At 41.9% G+C, this 20,778-nt stretch overlaps 1 long non-coding RNA gene across 2 annotated transcripts in view; it reads left to right on the top strand.

Annotated features, from left to right (window-relative positions):
• Positions 1 to 20,778, top strand: part of LOC114068282 — a 74,979-nt gene that overhangs the window by 27,249 nt on the left and 26,952 nt on the right. Inside the window, exons 1-2 of one of the 2 annotated variants that reach the window (XR_003573548.1) lie at positions 12,296 to 12,381; positions 17,503 to 17,674. This is a non-coding gene — a long non-coding RNA (uncharacterized LOC114068282). Of the gene's footprint in view, positions 1 to 12,295; positions 12,382 to 17,502; positions 17,675 to 20,778 lie in introns of those variants that run through there. The other variant, XR_003573547.1, reaches the window with a different exon arrangement.

Raw genomic sequence — 20,778 nt, 5'->3', positions numbered from 1 at the left:
CGATCACTCCGAGTCCTCTATCCCTCCCCTTGTTCTTCTGTTGTATCTACTGCAGACTGCTCTTTGCATAAGCAATAAGGCTGAATTGTTTTAGCCAGGACATCAGGCACCAATTTTGCAAAACATGATCTACGCGTGTAGACCTGAGTGCCCACAGAGAGCCCGGCCCCGTTCCAAAACAGGGGCAGGGGATCCTGGCTGGGAGCTGCTGCTGAATGATTAACTTTCACCCAAGCCCCCTGCATTATTTTAAACTCTGCCCCAGAAAAATACAAAATATTAGAAAGCTCCTTGTGCTGTGCTACGCTTTATGTTGTCAGAGCTAAAATCTCACTGTTAATTACTGGGTTTAGTTTCCTGCTCTGCTGTAGCTGTCCCATGCAGGCAAACTGAATTTCCTTGCAGTATTTCAAGTGAGACATTTACTGCCAGTGTTAGCCAAAGAAAGGATTTTTAAATGCTCCCTTATTTTGAATTATCTTCCCTTTTGATTGTATGCTGCTTCACATTCACTTTCCCTAGGCTCCAAACAGCTCTCAGCAAAAGAGACCTGTCTTTCCCACAGCAAGGTTCAAGAGCTGTCCCTCAGAGTCTGTTCCTGAGAGTTGGTATGTGTGAAGCAAAATCAAATGGCAGGATTGGATTTTTCAAGGGAACATACCTGACATTATTTAACAGAAAAGTATGTTTTCCATTGAGCATTGCCATCACAGAGTTGGCAGCTGCATGAGCAAGAGGCAGCAGGACTAACAGTAACACACTTAAAACCATGAAATTGCCAGTGGTGAATCTGTTTAACAGGATCATTTCAGAAAAGCATTAGTCTTCCGAGTGTTTCTGTGGAGCTTAGAGGAGTGGATAACGTGACTACTTGAACCTTCCATATGGGGAAGAGAAGCTGGTGGTGCAAGTCAGGAATATTCTGTGGTGCAGGGTGGTGTATCTTGGGAGAGGGGGTGTGTGCAGCTACAATTTCCAGGGGAAGATGCACATCACCATCACCAGAGGAGGTCACTCCATTTTCTAAAAGCTCTGCCTTGTCTGCTCAGGGCAGTCTCCACATTTGTATATCTGCCATCCATTCCCTTTTCCTAAAACCACCGACACGTGCCCATGCCTGCTATGTGCCCGGTGTCACCGGGCAAAGAGAGCATCACTTCATAAAATTCAGCTTCTGAGTCACATTTGTCATGCAACAAGCTGCTTTGGAAATTTATTTGTGCTTATTCCTTGAGCTAAGTGTCTAAATTGTGCCCTTTTTTTTTTTTTTTTTTTTTTTTTTTTTTTTTTTTTTTTTTTTTTTTTTTTTTTTTTTTTTTTTTTTTTTTTTTTTTTTTTTTTTTTTATTGTTAAGAGTCTTTCTGATACACTGTGCTCTGAGCAGGAGTTCACTGAGGGTCTGTGGATTCATCGAGGAGGTAAAGGTTGTGCACGTGAGACATGAGGTGTGCCTGGGCAGGGATTGGGGCTTGGCAGCTGCTCTGGTTGCTTCTCCAAACACAGCATGAACACTTCCTCTGCGTGGTCTTTCGGGGTTGTCTAGAGAAAGTCTTCAGAAGTCCTAATAGTTTTGTTGGACTCTGCTGAACCCACTGACTGATGAAGGCTGGGACTGCTTGGCCTCCACACTGATTTGTCCTTCAGCACCTTGGAGCCAGGCCACCCCTTGGCAGGGCAGGGGTCTGAGGCATTAGGAACCCTTGTTTTACCACCTCATTACTTACCTGGACAGCCATCTCTTGCAGCATATGGTTTGTTGTTGCTGGCATCATGCTAGAATAAAAAAAACACTATAAGAAAGAAAATACCCACATAAAAAGAAAGCCCAAACCAGAATTCAAGGTTGTTCCTTAAGTTTGTGACTTTCTGTTCCTTCCATGAGAGAAATGAGGGACTTGGGTTTGTTCCCTCCCCCTTAGCCCTTCTTCCATTTTCTGCTTTCTCCTGGTTACATTTGTTTTCTTTCCCAGTCACAGTTCTCTCATCTCAGCCTGCAGAAAGTCCTGAGCCAGGGGTGCCTGTTGTTCGTCACACCATGAGGACCTCACTAGCCCTACATCTTGGTGCAGTTTTGTATGGATGATTGCGGAGTTTGTGGGTCCTTTTCCCCGCTCCCTCCTAGCTGTTGCTGAGGCCGTGAGCCCTTTTCTTCTGCAAGCCTTGCTGCCCTGGTTTTCTTTCCAGTGGTTTGGAAGCTGAGGCCAGCATTAGCGCCAGTGCATGTTCCTTGATTTCAGCAGCGCTGCTGGACTATTTGACTTCTTTCCTGACTCGGATCTAATCTCACAGTTGGGTTATCTATACTGTTTGAAGTCTGCCTCCAGCCGTCCTGGAGGAGCTTTGAGGTCCCGTGGATGCTGGACTGCTACTCATCTCTGCTGACTTCCGATGTGATCTTGGAGAAGTCATGCTGGATGCAGTTTTCGAAAGCACTGTTGAAAGTAAGTGAGATTTCTGCTCCTAAACTGCTTCAGCCTCTTGGAGTGTCGTTTGCTGTCTGTTTGTCCTTCCCCCCTCTCCTCCTTGCTCAGGCTGCCAGCCCTTTAGAGCACTGCTGCTTCTTTCTGCTGTGTCTGTGTGTGCCTTTGGCCTGATCCCCAGATGGGATCCTGGTCACAGCCTGCAGTGACAGCACCTCTGAGCAAACCAGTGCAGGACCAAACTGGAGCTCACTGGGAATGAGTGTGAAATCTAGGCTGGAAACACCTGAGCAAGGGATGTTGGCGTGCAGTGTTGTTTTCTGTTAATGGGTGACACGTGGTGCCCTGGATAAATAGGTGTGTGCAGGGCTGGGGCAGTTGGGTGACACTCAGGGGGTTGTGTCTGGAGGCTGGGGTCACACATGCTGAGTGTGCAGGAACCAGGGGCCTTCAGCAAGCCCATGAGTTGTGGAGGTGTCCAACCCAGCTTTAGTTTTTTTAAAAACTCATTTTGGTTGAGGAAATAGAAAACACTGCTATATAAAATATGACAAAACAATTTATTTATTGAAAAAAAAAAAAAGAAATATTGCCAGGGAGTTTCTTCCTCCAGCATTTTCATGTACAAGTTAAGATAGTTGAATTGATGTTTTAAAAAGAGGAATTTAAAGCCAAAGTTTATCTAATTCAAAGCAGAAAACCCAATATATGAGTTTACCTAAATGAATGACAAGTATGCGCTAGTTCCACTAGAGCTGATCTGAGGTGTACATGACATACTACTGGGTAGTGGGAGTTGTTGCTGTGTCTTTGCAAGTGGGAATTATGGCTCTGTTCACTGGAAAATGTTACAATCTCTGCAAAACTCTAAGCATTCTGTGCCACAAGCCTCAAATTTTCACCACTTGGCTATTACACCACGTGTGTGTAATTAGCAGCTTGGCATCAGATGGCAACCAGGAAGTTATATTAAAATGGAAAACCTGGGCAACCCCATTTTTTATTTTCACTTTACACAGGCAAGAACAGCTACCGCAAATGCATCCTAGTCCCTTCTGTGGACGTTTTCTCTCAACCATTTCTCAGAGGCTTTACTCTTTTAAGCAGGGACATGACTGGCTGAACGCACATGAAACACGTTGTTACTCATGCAAATATTTTCAAATTAGAAGCTATCTGTGGTATATTTTACAGAAACTGTTTCAGTGCTGGCCAAGACCTGAAAGCTGCTGTTATTGAAGGTCTGGCAAGACAGAAATCTAACGCTGGTTTAAAGGAGCAATGTCTTGTGAGAGCCTGACTTGCCTTCGGGAGCATTTCTGGCAGACAGAAGGTTTGAAGCTTATTAACGTTGTAAGTCAGGCAGGTGGTTTGAGGCCTGTGTTATCTGTGCAGAATGACCATAGAACTGTCCCAGAAAGGCTGGGCTGAGGCAGAAGGTCTGCTCAGAGCAGGAAACAAATGGGGACATCTCTGTGTCGTGGCATAATTCCCAAGTAATCCTCATTGTGTTTGTTCTTTAATCCAAAATTTTCTTAACTAAGTCATCCTAACTCTTTAAAGTAAAAGTATTTGTTTCATTGCTGCTCTCATAACAGGTAAATCTCTTCTTCCTTGCTCCTTTTAAACTTTTCAGCAATACCTTGACTTTGTTTTAAAGCCCTTTTGCCAAGTTTTTGTCTTAAGCACCAGTGACGAGAATATGAAAGGAATTAGAAAATTATTATGGGATTAAGACAGAGTATTGCTCCTACACACAAGACATGTTGATTCCTTGTCCTCCAAAGAGAGCAGTCTCAGTTCTGCAATTAAGCCTGGTGTACCTGAACACAAAAGGGGCTCATGTGCAGTAATGTGTGTGGTAGGTAGGAAAGTAATGCATGGAACAATCTTTAATTGAAAAAAAAAAAAAAAAGAATACCTCCCCAAAACAGTCCATAAGGGAACAGCCAAAAATCTCGTTCGATTTTTAGTGAACTGAGTGTAAAGTATTTTTTACCTCTGTTTGCAAAGAAATGGTTATTTCTGTCTTTGGTAAACAGCAAAGTGGGTATACTCCTGGCCTACTGATTCTGTAATATGTTATTTCTGTCTCTCCTTCTTATCAGCAAACACATCCTTTGCTGCATGGACAGGCAATTTTCTAACTCTGTATTAATTTCCACATAGAGTAGAATTAGACTGGATACGAAAATGGTTTATTGGATACTTGTTTGAGAGTTGTCCTCCACACCTCATTTTCAGCGAACAGATATGCCCCCATCCATATCCTCTTCCTTGTAACCTCACTAATGCCCACAGTTTTCATGACAATGCTGTGTATATGAGAAGGAAACTGGGTTTTTTTTTGAGGAAAATTGCATACAGCTCTCTTGTTCCTGTTTGTTACAAAATCTGACCAAAAATAATTATTCTAAAACTCTGCTGGTGGACTTTGGGCTCTTTGAAACTCCCAGCTAACTCATGGTCAGTGTTAAACCATGAACTCTAAGCTCGGTGCTTGGAAACCTTAAAGGTAATGTCACTGGGAATCTTGCATCAGTGAGGGCTTCAGGATGTGGCTGTGTGCATTGCTCTGGAGCTTAACCCAGTTCCTGTTTTCTTCTTCCTTTGAAAGCCCCGTTTGAAGTTGCTTCTTAGTCTCCTCAGTTGTTGACTTGAAAGTGCGGAGTGGCCTCCTAAGCATGAGTCACACCAGCCCTCAGTCATCAGCATTGTCCAGAAATGCACTGTTTCCCTTCTCATCTCTTCTTACCCCCTTAACCAAGGCCAGAGATGATTCATCCTGTAAAAGGACTTGATTTGCATTTGATGTGAGTCAACAACTAATTCAAGATCAAGAAACAGCATCAAACAGACCTTGCAGAAAGGGGAGGAAGCTTTCTTGTTTACTGTGGCTGAATCAGAAGTCCAGGCAGAGATATTACACTTGAAAAATCAAAAGATAGATTATGCTGGCTTGACAGCCCCCTCATACAGATTCTGCAAATGTTTGAAGAAATCAGTGTATGTTAAAATATACTATGTTCCAAGCAAATCAAAATCTTGTTTCTTTTCGAAACATCCCTGCCACAGAAACATTTCTGCTGGTTTGTTTTTTTTTTTTCCTTTACAGAAATCTTTGTGCTAGACTCTCTGCAGGTGAGCAAAACAAGATTTAAAAATCTCCCTTAAGAAATCCTATTAGGAATGCACTTAGAGTGTACAAATCTCATCTTTATTTTAGACGTAAGTAATTATGTGCTTAGCTGCTATTGATGTCTTCAGGCATTAATCGCCTCTTTAAAGTTAAGCACATTTATAAGTTATTTTCCTCCACTGAGGTCCAAGTTCACAAAACAGGGGAAAAATCTAGGGAGGGATTAGGTCCAAGTGGCAGTGTTACACACCAGTGATCTAGAACCTCTGAGTAAAGTACCATCTGCCACCTAAATTTCTCCTGCAAAGCTGGGGAAAGAAGTAGGTTTCTGTTCAGCAGCAGCCAGCCCTCATTGCCTGGGGCATTACCTTTTGCAAAGGCTCCTTTTTGCCTTGCTGTGTCTTGCAGTGACAGACCCCATCCCGTCTGAGACCCAGAGAACTTTCCTGAATCTATTTACATGAACAAGTCAGACTCTGGTGTTTGTACTACCTCTTATTGAAAACTCAGACAGAGTGTCTGCTGACACGGGTCTTTTCCAGGTTTCTATTCCAGCTGTAAATCATCCATCTGCAATTGAAAGAATAACCTTTTCAGTCTGTGCAGCTCTTTTCTCCACCACTGGCATAAGCGGTTTGCAGCCTGGTTCTGCAGCGAGGAGCAGGGGGGTTGTGCAGCCATGAGCACTGGAAGCTTTTCATTTTCCTGGCCATTTTCACTGGCATCCAGCTTCACTTGGGTTTCCTGCAGCTTTAACTACAGTCTCTGATGATTCCCATTGTTGTGAAAATGTTGCTGCGAGGCCTCACATAGCGGGTTTGGTCGATGATTTTGTACAGCAATTACCATCAGAAATCAAAGGAAGGGCCTCTGCTTCATAAGCTGTTCTTAGGCTAATTGTTGTGATTAGTGTCTCTCACACACATTTTTTGCATATTAAAGTTTTGAGTTCAACAATAATGGCAGCCAAAATGGAGAGATTTTTTTCAGCCAGATTTATCATGTGTGTGTACTTTCCTTCTGTGTAAGTAAAGAAATATTGATAACCATCTCTAACCCCCCAAGGCCTAGCAGGGCCCCCCAATCAGTCCTGGTTTTCCTACAGAAGTTAATTATTCACTCCCCCATTTACATTGCTGTCTATTAAGTTCCAAGCTTATACCACCAGCTCTGTGTCCATGATACTGTTCCACTCTTTTTCCTCACAGTAAAATACCATCAGTAAACTTCAGAGTGTTCCCATGCTCCGGGGCTGGTAGATGAAGGACTCCTTCTAAAGGCGCAGCAGTAGTCTCTGCTGCATTCAGAGCAATAAATCTAATTTCTTCCTTAAGTTTTCATCTAAGTATGCTTCTAAGTATGTGTTGGCACACCTTTAACAGGGAAATTGAATTCTGTTAACTTTATTTTGTATTCCGTTGATAGCTTTTCTATGCCATTAAAAACATCTGAGAATATATTTTTGAGCTTTTAATGGCTTCTGTCTTCCTACTGTATTCACTTTCTTAACAACATAATATCTGGCATTTTCACCCCTTGAGTAAGTATTCCTTTTCCTGAAAATGTTTTATAAGAAAACAATTATAAATGTTATTTCTTCAAGATTTTGTTATACTTTCACATGCAGTTCATATCCAACCATAATGGTTTGATTTCACTCTAGTGCCACCAAAGAAAGCTTTTATCAATTCCTTTCCTATAAATAGGTTTTCTTTTTCAAAGCGGTTTTGGTAACTTCAGCTGACTAGTAGCCTGTACACACTTTCTGGGTGTGAGAATAACTTATGCACCCAAATCTAAAAAAATCCATAACATCTCGTAGCTGCGTATGAAAAGAGTCCCACAGCATTTTCCTCTCTTGTATTTCTCACAGTATTGGCACACACACTCTGTTGCTTTTGGTCCTGGGGTGTGACTGTGTCAAAGCTCTGCTAAAGCCAAGATATACAACATGCATTGCCTCCCCCACTGCCTCTGCCACATGGCAGAGAAGGCAGAAGAGAGGTTGGTCGCTGTCCTTTGCCCTTGGTAAATACGTGCTGATTGCTCCCAGTTACTGTCACCCCCTTCCCGTGTCTGGAAATGGCTTCTGTGAGGATTAGCTCTGCGAAGGGACTCATGTGAGGCTGATTGACCTGGACCATCCTCCCTGCAGAAGTGTGTGATGTTTGCCTTTCTCCAGTGGGCAGGAATCTGCCCCAACTCCCAGGACCTTCTGAAGAGTACAGAGAGCAGCCTCACAGTGACGTTGGGCTGCTCCTTCAGCCACAGCGAGCCTTACCTAGAGCAGGAAAGCTGTGAAAAGAGGGAATCAGTGAGAAAAAAAGACAGACAGGGCTCACCACAAAGCCAGCTAAAAATCTAAGGCCAGGCTGAAATGAAATGCTCCACACCTGTGAGATGGCTGCTTCTCTTGCAGCGTGTCCTCTTTTGCTCGAACCCACAGAAACATCGCCCTCGTGCTCACAGGAGCAATAACACGGACTTCTCTTTAATCGTGTTCCAGTTGCTCTTGTGCTTGATCTGGAAAGGAAAATAACTGAGGCCAATAGTTGGCAGACTCTTTTTGTGTAGCAGTTAAGAATAAATAGATATAGCACTGATCTAGTACTCAGCCAAAATTTATATCCAAAACCATTTCTGAAAATACATATCCATTTTTTGAAAATGTTTGCAAACATACTTGCCTTCCATAGCACTTCAGAGAAATTGTGTTAATTCAAATTTCTCTGTGAACTGTCTTCCTCTCTGAAGAGTCCACAGACATTCACTGAAGGTACTGATGCTTGAGGGGACGTTCTGCTCTTTGTCAGACGCTGCTGCTTTAACAGGGTTATTTGCAGTGCATAGATTATACTTTATTGGTTTTTTGGGGATACATTCTGAAAAGTATTTTCTTCCGGTAATCAAACTTTTGGGAATTCATCTTTTCACAATACACTCAATCAAAGGACAAGAGTGAATCATAATCAAAATTGAGCAAAACTCAATTTAGCATTTCTAATGAGTTATTTACTGACTATCTTACTCACTTCTGCAGTGGAAAAAGAGAGAGGCACTTACAGGTAAAAACTGAGGGCCTTTAAACTCATCTTTTATTTGTGCAGGATAATGCAAGTGCTGTACAGTTTCACAGGAGTAACACAGAATGGAGTTTGAATAGGTTGTAGAGCCAGACTGATTTTTAAGTAAAATAAATACAGAGAAGACCAGGTTGAAGAAAGGGATCAGTAAAACTTGAGAAGTTTTCTACATCAGAGCAGGATTCAGGTTTTTCAACGTGTATCCATTCTGATGGATGTGGAGTTATGCTTATGCATATGCCCACATCTGTTTGGGTCTTGCATTTTCACTTTATAGAAGTTGACAGGAAAGTTTTGATTTATTAAAGTGCTCATAAGTAACTAATAATTTAAACTAATAATTTAAACTAATAATTTAAATAATTTAAACTAATAGCCTGAAAAAAATGCCAGGTGAAATGGCATCTTTCAGTGTTCAAAGCTGATTTTCCAGTTTTAGAGCAATGTAACCGTAAGCCAGTGTGTCACAGTGCATGAAGTTCCTGTGAGAGTCAATCAGGATATATCCTGGAGGATCGTTATGGAGCTTGCAGTATAAAAATGGACCCACAAATCTGCATCTAGTTAGGGCTGTGTGAGATGTCCACAGTGAAAACAGAAACTGCATGGGATTTGTTTAGTTTAAAACCTTGTTTAGAAATTCAGAATAAAAACTGTGTTTGTCTGAAGTTTTATTTAAGTTCACCAACTTGCCTACTGACTCAAAATTAATTTTCAGATAAGTCTGGGCTGATTTATAAACTGGTATCAAAATCACAGTAAACTTGTGGTTTTGAATGGTTTCAACTGGCCGTGCTATAAAAACGAGGCAGCACTCGGTGGTTTGGCTGGGATTTGACTGTTGGGCTATTTTGAGTTCACTGGAGCCCCAAGCCCAAGGTGGAGAGCCTGGAGGTGCCAAGCCTGTCCCTCTCCCCACCAGGAGCCCTTGGCAGGGCTGCAGGAGTTGACAGGAGCTGGGTGAGCTCCTGCAGGAGAAGGAGTGTCAGTGAAGCTTTTCTCTCTGGAGCAGAGGGGCTCTTGTGCTCAGTCACGGACTGAAACATGTGTCTGGGAAGAGCTGAGGAGCTGATTTGGGCAGTCAGTGTTCTGGCACAGGAGGGACCACTGCAAGTTCAAGACTTATTTATCCAGTTGTGAGTGGAGAGTGTTTCTCCTCGTGTTATTATGTCTACTCCTATTAACCTCTTTCTTCAGCTCCCGCCAGATTTTATCAGTGATCTGTGTTTTGAGAGACAAGCAGCTATTTTTGGAATGGGGCTTGTGTTTCCCTGACCACTGTTTGCATCTGCCTTGGGTGATTCGGGAGCAAATTCATCCACTTGTCTTCTCTGAAGTATAACCCACTGTGCTTCTCCTCTTATGTGCATGATTTCACATTTTAAATTTATTTCTTGTGCTGTGTTTATTTTAAAACTTTATTCAGTCGTGTCTCTGTGCACATTTAAAGAGAGCCACAAATATTTATGAGGCAATTTTAACACTTCCCAATTACTTTTGTGGGGATTGGTGCTTTAATAGCTGTAGTTGTATCAACCTTGGCTGATAGTTTCCTAATTATTCATATCCTGAAGTGTTATCAGCCATCACAGACCGTTACCAGCATCATTTTAAGCTCTCTTCACCTTCTTCAGTCTGGGTTTTATTGGAAAAGCAGACATGCAGTCCCCAGTGAGAATTAAAGTAGAAGCATTAGCTTGCAAAATATATGCCAATGACCTAATGATTCTGACATTTTCACAATGCAAGCTTTACAAGAAGGCATGCAGACAGCAAAGTCTGTTTTTCTATCTCATATTTTTTTAATGGCTAAATGTTTGGAGGAAACAAAATGGATTTATTCTGCTCAATCCAGGGTATAATATCAGGACTTATCCGGTTCCGGGCCCCAGGGCTTCAGACAACTAACAAAACACATCTTACTTCTGCTCTGCTAGTTCTCTGTTATGCTTTTCACATGCAGGAAGAAAGAGTAAAAGCATATCCCGATTGAATAAAGCAGCATGGCCTGCTATTCTTTGCTTATGAAGCATCACATGATAGACACCAAATTAAGAAGAGCCCCCCACCTGTGGTTAAGTATGTATGCAACTGTCAAGCCTTTTTATAAAATATAGAGGGAATTTTACCATCCCCTTCACTGCCAGAGCGCAGGAATATGTTAAAAATGTTAATGCCTTACCAAGGCAGGCTTCATTATTTTTTAATAATCCAGTGATTTTACATCATTTAAATAAAAATCAAAGATGCGGCTCCCCGGTCTATTTTGAAATGCTCCCACCTTTCAAATCCTTTGCTCTGATATATGGAAAGAAAAGTAATCTGTGGTGGTTCTCCTTGTAGAGTTTAAGTTGCAATTTGTTTTTTGGCTATTCAGTCACTGTTTATGTAAGGATGTATTGGGATAGGGCTGTCTGCCATGATATGGTAAAAAAAATAACATCTTTTCTAATAAAAATAAGTTGCTATTTAAACAAGAGGTTAAAGGAAATCTATCCTCTCTGTTGACCTTTCAGACTGTGGTAAGCACAGAACATAGAGTGCCAATTTTATGACACAGCTGTGTCAAATAGATTGTATGTGACATATTCTAGTTGTGATTTCAAAGAAGGTTTAGATGTAGGAGTCAGGAGGGAAAACCCATTCAAAAGTGTGCTTGTTACTTTTTGTACAATGACTTCATGGACCAACCACCTAATGACTAAGACATGCCATATGCAAGAACATTCCCTTAACCACAGGGTTTTCTGGTTCGTTTGCTTGGAGTACTCCAAATTTTTCTGTTGTTGCCCTGAGAAGTCTCAAGCAAATCTGAAGGCCATGGCAAAGTCTTAGAGGTGCCTGGCGTTTGTTCGGGTACTGGGCTGGGAATTTCCTCTGTTGGGATTTCCCTTTTGCAGGCTTTACCTACCCAGGTGATGAGGTAGTTGCAGGGATTTCTCATACCCACATATATTGGGGTCCTTGCAGCAAAAGGCCTTTATGTCAGAGGTGTCCTGAGTACATCACAGCCCCACAAACCTGGATTGCCTCCTTGTGATGCAGCGTTCAGTAAATAAGCAGCGGGGGCATCACTTCAAATTCAGCAGGAGATCTGTCCCACAGTTCGGTGACAGAAATATTCCAAACACCTGGCTGTAGACCAAGGAAATGCAAGGTTCAGGAGTGACTTGTCACTGTGTGTGAAAACCAGTCCTTGCTGAGCATGGGAATCATTAGTTGCTTTGGGGGATTTAGCCTGGAATTAACGCGACTCCTTTTCTTCCACCATTTCTTCCCTGCAGTTGCTGATTCTCTCTGTGCGTGGAGAGAAAAAGCACTGCCAGGGCCATCATTAGCTTACGGTGCCTCTTTTCTTTTCACGTGGACTTTGCTGCAGAGGTGAAAGCTGGGGAAGGCTTCTGCCTTTGAAGAACTACTTAAGATGAAATGGTTCTGAAGTGCATTTAAGGGTGTTTACTTTAGGCACTTTATTTTTTTTCTTTATTTTTATTCCTATTGGAGCTGGCTAATGTTATTCATTAAACTAACAATTTCTCCCCTGCCTGTTCTTAAGTGTGACTTGTGACCTTGCAATCTGTGTATTTTGTCATCACAATGTGTTACCATGGAACTGATTTTGATGTCATGAATAAGGGCATTGTGAGTTTCCACGTTCCCAAGCATATTTGAGACACAGGTTTGGAAACAAAAATGACTTCACCAGTTAAATATTGTTAGATCCTATAGTATATCAAAGGTAAGAACACTTGTGCCCTATATTCCGTTACATAGAAGAATCTGAGGTTAGGAATTTCAAAGCAGGTATATACAAGAATGACACTACAAAAAGCATTTCACAAGATTAAATATTTTGTGAGAGTATTGAACTCTAACCCCTTTATGTTACTGTAGACAAAAATCTTTCATATTGTTCATGGAGACTTCTCAGGCTGTCAAATAGGGATTCTATATAAAGGGGAAGAAATGCAGTGAGCAGAACTGCACTGGGATGCTGCTGGCACTTAACTCCTTCGGGACAAGAGTGGCCCCAGGGAATTTCCCGCCTGAGATTCCTGGCAGGCAGACAGAGGGCAATGTAACATTGCTGCTTCTGAGGCGGAGAGCAGCAGTAGGGATTGTTCAGGAGAGCCTTACACAATGCACAGAGGGAAAATACACTTTTGTTGGGCAGCAGAGTGCATCTATTGCATGACTTAAATGAAAGAGAAAGCCAGTTCCTTCAGTGATCTACCTACCCACACGAGGTTAAAAGAGTTCAATTGAATCTCTTGTCAAGCTGTTCCCCAGGGTGTTTAATTCATCACAGTTAGAGCTGATAACATTCTGTTATAATGAAAAAGTTTGAAAAGCCCCGAGTGGTTAAAATCACGGGTTGCCAAAAGTTCTAGCTTAACAGGAACCTCAGATGCAGTTGTTTGTTAGATCTACTGGTTTTCTTTCCAGATGAGACTTACCCATCCACGGCATTTTACAATCTAGCTCAGTACCGTTTTGCTCCTGGCACCCAGCAAATATGTCCTCATCAAGTAAAATTTATGCTAATACCATTCTGATTAGCCAGCAGTCATTGATATTCACTCTCATTAGCTAAATTGGTGCTCTGGAAGACATCCTGTTGAGGATTTCTTTTTTCTGTTTTAAATGGAATATAAAATGTATGGATTCACAGAGAAGACAGATGATGATAATTATACCCTGTGTTTACTCAAGCAGGTTTTATATCCTAAAGGCTCCCGAAGTACTTTGTAGAATTTACATCTGCAAGGGGGGGAAAGACTTTTTTTTTCCCTCCTGAGAGGAAAACCTCTGTCAGAAATAGAGAAGCCGTTCTGGTTTCATGTTATTAGGACAGATTGCACAAAGGAATCTTCCGTTCTGAATTCAGGAGCACTTTTTGATGGGACAAAATGCTGGACACTTCACGAGAAATCCAGCTGGGGAATAAGCTCAATTCATGCAGTAATGAGACTTTCTATATGCAGTCTTTTTGGAAAAACGTTGTGATTCCAGCTTAGCATCCCTAGGAGTTTTGCCTGCAGTGATATTGCAAAATTAGCCTCAGTGTGAACCTTGCATCAAAAGCACCAAGATCCTCTTTGCTCACCCTTACACATCTTGGTTGGAAGGAATGATAATTACAGCTGAGAATTTTATTATATTTTCTCATGTTCAAACATATGATCAGTTCAAGCCATGGTTTAATACAGTCTGGTATGAGGATGCTGTGATGAATTACCATCCTCATTCTGTTAACTCTCTTAAAGGGCCTTTGTCAGGCAGATATGACCAAGCAGGAAGCTGTTATTGCCAAGGTGGGATAATCTCGCCATTAACACTGTTAGATCCGAGAATATGTTTCTTTGTATCACAGCCTCCATTTCAAGTGCCAGACAGAAAGCAATGATCTTAATGCCTTGTATTCTTACTCGTATTAACAAAAACCCCAGTTGGTGTCTCTCTATATGCAAATGCAGCCATCCTTTATAAACTCTGCCCTTATGCTCTTCTGTACCTTTAAATGGCACTCTGCATACTCTGTTCTCTTTAAAGGGGAAAAGCATTTCTCTGCCCTGTTCAATCCTTGACCTTACTGGCAGAACTATGAACAAGGATGTCTCTTCCTGCTAATTTTTTACCTTTCGAATCTGCAATCAATACTGTTCATCCAGGCTGCCGAGCAGCACATGGTGACCATCGGCAGTGGGAAACACTGGCCACAGTGACCTTTGGCTGGGCTGGAAATTCCTCAGTTGGTCTTTGAATCCCCACCACTGAACAGTTCACATCACTCCCGTGCAGTAATTGCAGTGTTTTCACATGTGCTCTTCTCTTTCAAGTCATCTCACTCTTATATTGATCTAATCTTCTCTTCAGTAATCAAAACTAATTCCACATCCAAAAGATGCTTTAGAGGGGAGATCAGTGGCCACAAGCAGCAATGTGAAACCACCCAGATGTAGATAAATTGCCCTTCTCCCTCACTGCACAGAGAAATTGTGTCCTAATGGTATAGCAATTACTGTGTTTCCATGGTGATGTGTGTGTGTGTGTGTGAGCACTATAAATAATGTTTGATGTTTATAAACAACCCCGTTTATACTGAATTATGCACACTCTTTGTATGCTAATATCCAGGATGCACTTCTAGGTATTTCACAGCAATAGAATAGCAAACAAAAAGCTGAAAGTTTTGGGAGTAGTGTAGTGAACCATATGGTTATTATTTTTTTTCTGTGTTTATGTCCAAAGGAAAAACTGCATGACCTGAATCTATTTCCTTATTGTAATGTGTACACTTAATAATGGAAAAGAAATACTGGAAAGAAAACCTCACAGAATTAGCAAATGTTTTTGCTACCCATCATCATTACTGCACTGAGATTTTGTCCCAGAAGGTAAAAAACATTTAGGTTACAATTCAGCACACTCTGCTTTTACCTGCTGGGCTGGGGATCCGGGACAGGCTTCAGCAGCGGGCTGGGATAGGGAGGCAAAGGGCAGGAAGAAACGCCTGTGAGCACAGGGCGAGGGCTGGCGGGCACGGCACCTGTGGGCAGACACGTAGACAGTGCTGGGCACGGCGCTGGACCAGCCGAGCGGGCCATTGCCCCATTGTCTGGGGTAAATGAAATACACTGCATTACACTGGTCCCCTGGCAGCCGGCCCGGCAGAACTGCCCTGCTGCTTGGCTCTGGGCGCCCCTCTATTTACATTCGAATAGTTTGGAAAATTTTGCCTTTATCCCTGCCCTGAGTGTGCAAACATGGTCTGAGGTGTGCTCAGCCTGGGCTTGTGCCTCTGCACATCCTCGGCTGTGGCAGTTTGCCGGACACAGGGCAGCTCCCGAGGGCTGCAATCCCTGAGAGCACCGTGTCCCCCGTGCCTGCCGTTTCCTGACACGTGCACAGCCACAATGACAGGAATGGAATATTTGCTTTGTCATCTGCCTGGGGCTGGTTGTTTGTTGGTTTGCCTCATCCACCTCGGAGTGAGTCCTCAGCCTGTGCTGAGGGTGTGTAACAACGTGCTCTCATGGCAGCACGTGTATTTTGCACTGGTTTGTTTCTGGTCTTGAAAAGAAAGACACTTGGTGCTGGCTTTTGGGGAAGCACCGAGAAACCAAATATGATCCAAATAATAAGGCAAAATAATGTGGGATTCAGTAAAGGCCTGCTGGCATTGTGACAGGGCTGCAGTGTCCCTGGGGAACCTCTGTGCTTGGTATCTTGGTGCCTCCCATTCCTCAGGCTCCTCAATAACTCCTCCATCACTGGCAATCGAGTGTCCTGAGCTGGTGCCATGAGAAGCAGCAGTGACCACACCAAGTTTTCCAGCAGTTTGTCTGGAGCTCTCAAAATCAAGTCTTGCCTTCAGCCCTCTTCTACCCCAGAGGGTGCAGAAATATCACCAGCCCATGGTGCAGAGAAGCCAAACCCTTTCCACTTGGATATGCTGTAGATGACTGAAAATAACCCCATAAATTCCGTGTGCTATGGCTGTTGGAATGAGTATTCCTGTGTCTCACAAATGTCTGCATTGATGTTAAAAAACCTTCTAAGTCTGTGCCTTGCTACACCTGGTGTGTGCTCCTTGATTCCCACACACACAGAGTCCTGGGAAATGTTCTCCTGCCAAGAAAGAACAAAAATTTATAGTTCCCTGGATTTAAGATAGGGTCTGGTTTGGACTAGCCAACTAATTTCAGTTTGATAATTGTGAAATCTTTCCGTATCTTGTTCCTCTTCTTTTTCAAGCTTTTAGATTAAATATATCAAAATATATAACTAATAATATTTATAATATATGAAATCAGATAATTAATAATAATTAATAATATAGAATGTATAGTAGCATATTAATAATAATTAATAATATAGAATATATACTAGCATATTAATATGTCATATCATATATATCATATAAATATACAATGTCATAATTATATAGTAATAAGATATATAATATATAATTATATGGTAATATCAGATGTCATTATATATTATTAAAGTACATAATTTAATAGTTATTAATTGATATTAATTTGTGTTAGTGTGTTAATAATTTATATGTCAATTGATTTATATAATTATAATTAGTTGTATACTATATATTAAATGTATATGTTATATATATTTGTAATATATAATTGAAATAATACAAGGAAGCCTACTCTCAGAAGTTTTCTCACTTGCTAATCTGTTTTTATGACGAATTTGAGAAATGCCTCACAACTCTGCCTTATTTTTGCCCTGATTAACCTCTCTTTTCTTACCAAAGAAATTTTTTTTTTTGCAAAGTTTGAGAGTTTTTTCCAACCGACACCAGTGTGTGACTGTGTTACAGGACACATAAAAGTGTGTAGCCTTGCCAGCCCCTTAAGTGCTGCAGTTCCATACTGAGTAGGATCTGTGCCAACATTTCTGTTCTACACAGACTCTGTCTTTTCAGTAGTTTCCATTTTTTTTCATTTTTGTGGACCTGTTTTTATCAATTTTTTTCCTTCCTTGTGCTTCTGTTGACTGTGTGAGCTACATTATCGTTTTGAGACTAATCCTGAGAATTCCCTGCAGACATCTTTTTTCCATAGCTGAGTTACTGAGGGGAAGTAAAACATGGGAATTACGCTAAACTCCAAGCTTTTGAACAAAAGATGTCTCAAAATTTTCCAAACAGAAATGGGTAATTGAGGATATGTTCAGAACCCAGAGGGATTTAATCACCTTTGAAACCAGACTTAGAGGAGTCTCTCATTTAGGTGCCAGCATCCTCTAGTCTGGCTTTGCTGGGTGTAGAGTGGGAGCTGAGCAGGGCTTGGTCTGATTTATTGCTCTCAAAGCTGATGTTCTTCCCTTGCAGTCACCCAGTGGAAGGGGAAGCTCAGCTCCCTCCTCGTTCAGCTGGAGATGATGGGAGCAGGCAAACACTTCCCTGCTCTGAAGTGCCAGCAGAAAGGAGCTCGGGACTGTGGCCAACTCCCTCTACAAGGGCTTTTGGATCTGTCTCAGCCTGAGGAGAGACAACAAAACAGGTACCAACCACACTGGGAGGGAGTGGAGCTCACTGAAAAGCTGAAGTGGAGAAAGAAGCTCAAGTGAACCCATCTAGGGAAAAGAGGCACCTCTGGAATGCAAAAAGGCTTTAAACAAAACTGAGGGGGCTGTTTTTAAAGCAAAAGCAAATGCAGGCCCTCGAGAAAGCATCCATTTGGCTGGAGTTTGAAAAATTTGATTTCTGTTTATTCTCTTTGATGGTGGGTAGTTAGGGATGGGGAGGGAGTTTCAGGAATACCTGAAAACAAAAATTGACAATGCTGGTACTTTCACTAGTCGTGTTTTATGTAGCCATGACTTGCTCACCCAGAATCAAAAACCAAACAAATGGTTCAAATACTAGTAGAGGGTATTTGATTTAGTAAATCTTAATTTCCACTTGAGGAAATTAAGCCTCCAAAGGGCTGTAGTACCTCTTATTATCTGCTTGTAAAAGTGCAAAAAATGAAAAAGAGTGCTACCTCTGCCTTCAAAAGTAATAAGATTTGAAAAATATGCACTGATTAAAAATAGACCTCTTTCACACTTACATTATTATTTTAATATTAAGTTATCAAATACAGCCAAAGCATACAGCAGGACCATCAGGGACTGTTCATGGCTCATTGCTTCCTCCTCTAGGTCTTTGATACTTACAGATATAAGTAAATAAAATTGATATTTATATATATAAATAGAGAGAGAGAGAGATTTATATCCCTCTAAAATGGGGATACCTCTGGACAAGTTAAGGGGAGCATTATAAACTCAGGAGTTTCTGTTTTATTATCCTGAAGACTACAGAAGCTGAATTTGAATAAGGTCCTTGGGAACAAGGAAATGTGGTGGTCTGACCTGATGTCAGTGTCCTGCTACAATTTTTTTCCCTTTATAAAAGTAATTTGATAACTTCACTGGATATCACAGGGATTATTTCTCTTTCATGGAAACCTCCCAGCACAGAGTATATGAACTGTTGCAAAGGGTTTGGAGATGTAGAGTGCTAGGGGTGTAATTACCTGAAATTAGTGTGGCTGAAAAAAGTCCAGAATGTTCAACTTCTGTAAAAAGACCTTCAACCAGAAAAAAAGAACAGTCTTATACCAAGAATATTAATGCTTAGGAGTGGCTCTGTTTGACTAAGAAAATACCATTAGAACCAAGTATTTATGACTAAACACACTTGAATAGAAAACATGCAGAGAAACCTCTTGGTAGTTCATTTGTCAAAAGCTGGCTGAACTGTAGCTTTGTAATAATTATGTACTGGAGATCACAGCCAGAGAAGTGGTAACCGCAAACTGACTTCCTCATTCCTCCCCCTTCCTCCAGGAGTGGTTTGGATTAGGTAGTCAGCTGAAATTTCCAAAGCACATATTTTCTTACCATGCTGCTGCGACCCATCTCCAGGTACTTCTTGCTTAGATTCCCACAAAATACCTCTTTCCCCCCCTTTTTTTTTTCATGGAACGAAGAGTTTGTTAAGGCACTGCCTCAGTGAAATCCTTGCCAAGTGCGTGTGCACACACGCACAGAGGAAAGCAACTCCTGCCCTGAAAAAAAGACAAGTGGGCACTGTTGAATGCAATCCAACAACTCTGCGGTTGCTTGTCCTGAACAACAGATATTCTGTATCACCTCTTATTAACAAACAAAAGCCTTTTTCCCACGCCATTATATATTTACATTAGCCTACTCTTCAAGCTTGGCATGTTGGCTTCCTAAGACTATTTGATCCCAGATTCAGCTCTGTGCCAGAACTGCTGGAACAAAATGCAGTGGGTGGACAAACCTGTCCTGCTGCATTGCTCGTGGCCTCTTGAGAACAGAAAGCATTTCTGTGAGTCATTACTGTAAAGGTACTCGCAGGGCATTCCGCTGATGGTTCTCTGGCTGGAAGCGCCTGCGTCTGCTCAAAAGGTTACCACGGGTGCACAGCCAGTCATATCATGACACATTTGTTGGTATCAGCCAGGGGCAAATATTAAGTAGCTTATCTCTTAAAGAGGAAGATAAGGAAGCAGGGCTGTGAGGCGCTTGCCAATAAACGTGTATCCATCACAGCTGTCGCTCCGTGTGCTGCAGGAACCGCACCGGGTACCCGACCAAAACCAGGACATCTGAGCTGCTGCCCTTACTGTGGGCTCCTGCTCGGCCTTTGGCAAGGGATTTAGAACTAAAATAGGCTGCCCTCTGTTCCTAGGTGAAGGGGACAGAGGTTTCACACATCCCCTCTTTCTGCAACTGCAAAATCTTAGAATCACAGAATGGTTTGGGTTGGAAGGGTCATTAAAGATCATCTAGACCCAACACCCCTGCTACTTCTGGCTTTTTTTTGAGACCAACAAAGAATAAAAAACCCACTACAAATAAAAGAAGGAAGTCTTATGATGTGTTATTGTGGTACTGATGACACAGATATCTGGAAGAAAATGCAGAAAGAAAGGCACAAAATCCACTTGCCTTGAAAAGGGAAGATTGAGGAAGGAGTTTACAGAAATTCCTCTTAATATCTGCAGTAGAGTATTTTTCAGATATGCACACACATACATTTATGTAATGCTTTGTGTTTACATATATTTGTACATGTGCATGGAAATACATATATGATGTGTGTGCATTTGAGGCTTTTTTTCTAGGATACAGTATGCAATTTGAGGAGTGCATTTTTTCCTCTCTGGGTATGCTAATTCTTTTAAATATCATAGAATTATAGCATCACAGAATATCCTGAGCTGAAAGAGACCCAGAAGGATCATCCAAGTCCATCTCCTGGCCCTGCCCAGCCCCAACACTCCCACTCTGTCCCTGAGGGTGTTGTCCAAACCCTCCTTGAGCTCTGGCAGCCTTGGTGCTGTGCCCACTGCCCTGGGGAGCCTGTTCAGCACCAACCACCCTCTGGGGTAAGGACCCTTTCCTGAGATCCAACCTGACCCTCCTGTTATGTATATATTCCTGTGTCTTTAAAGAATGTTTTACGTACCTCAGAAGGTGCTGAGACAAGTACCCACGTTCTGTGTGACATTGAGTGCTATGGAAATGCATGATGGTTAAATTCCACTGCCTCTTGAACAAGCCTATCCTGGAGGCTGAACTCGGCTTC

Source organism: Empidonax traillii, unplaced genomic scaffold (assembly GCF_003031625.1).
Source record: "Empidonax traillii isolate 1590-97213 ecotype Southwest subspecies unplaced genomic scaffold, ASM303162v1 scaffold1028:size206112, whole genome shotgun sequence".
In the NCBI taxonomy this organism is placed as follows: Eukaryota; Metazoa; Chordata; class Aves; order Passeriformes; family Tyrannidae; genus Empidonax; species Empidonax traillii.
Note: the sequence above shows the minus strand (reverse complement) of the source record. Positions and strands in the feature narration are given on the sequence as shown.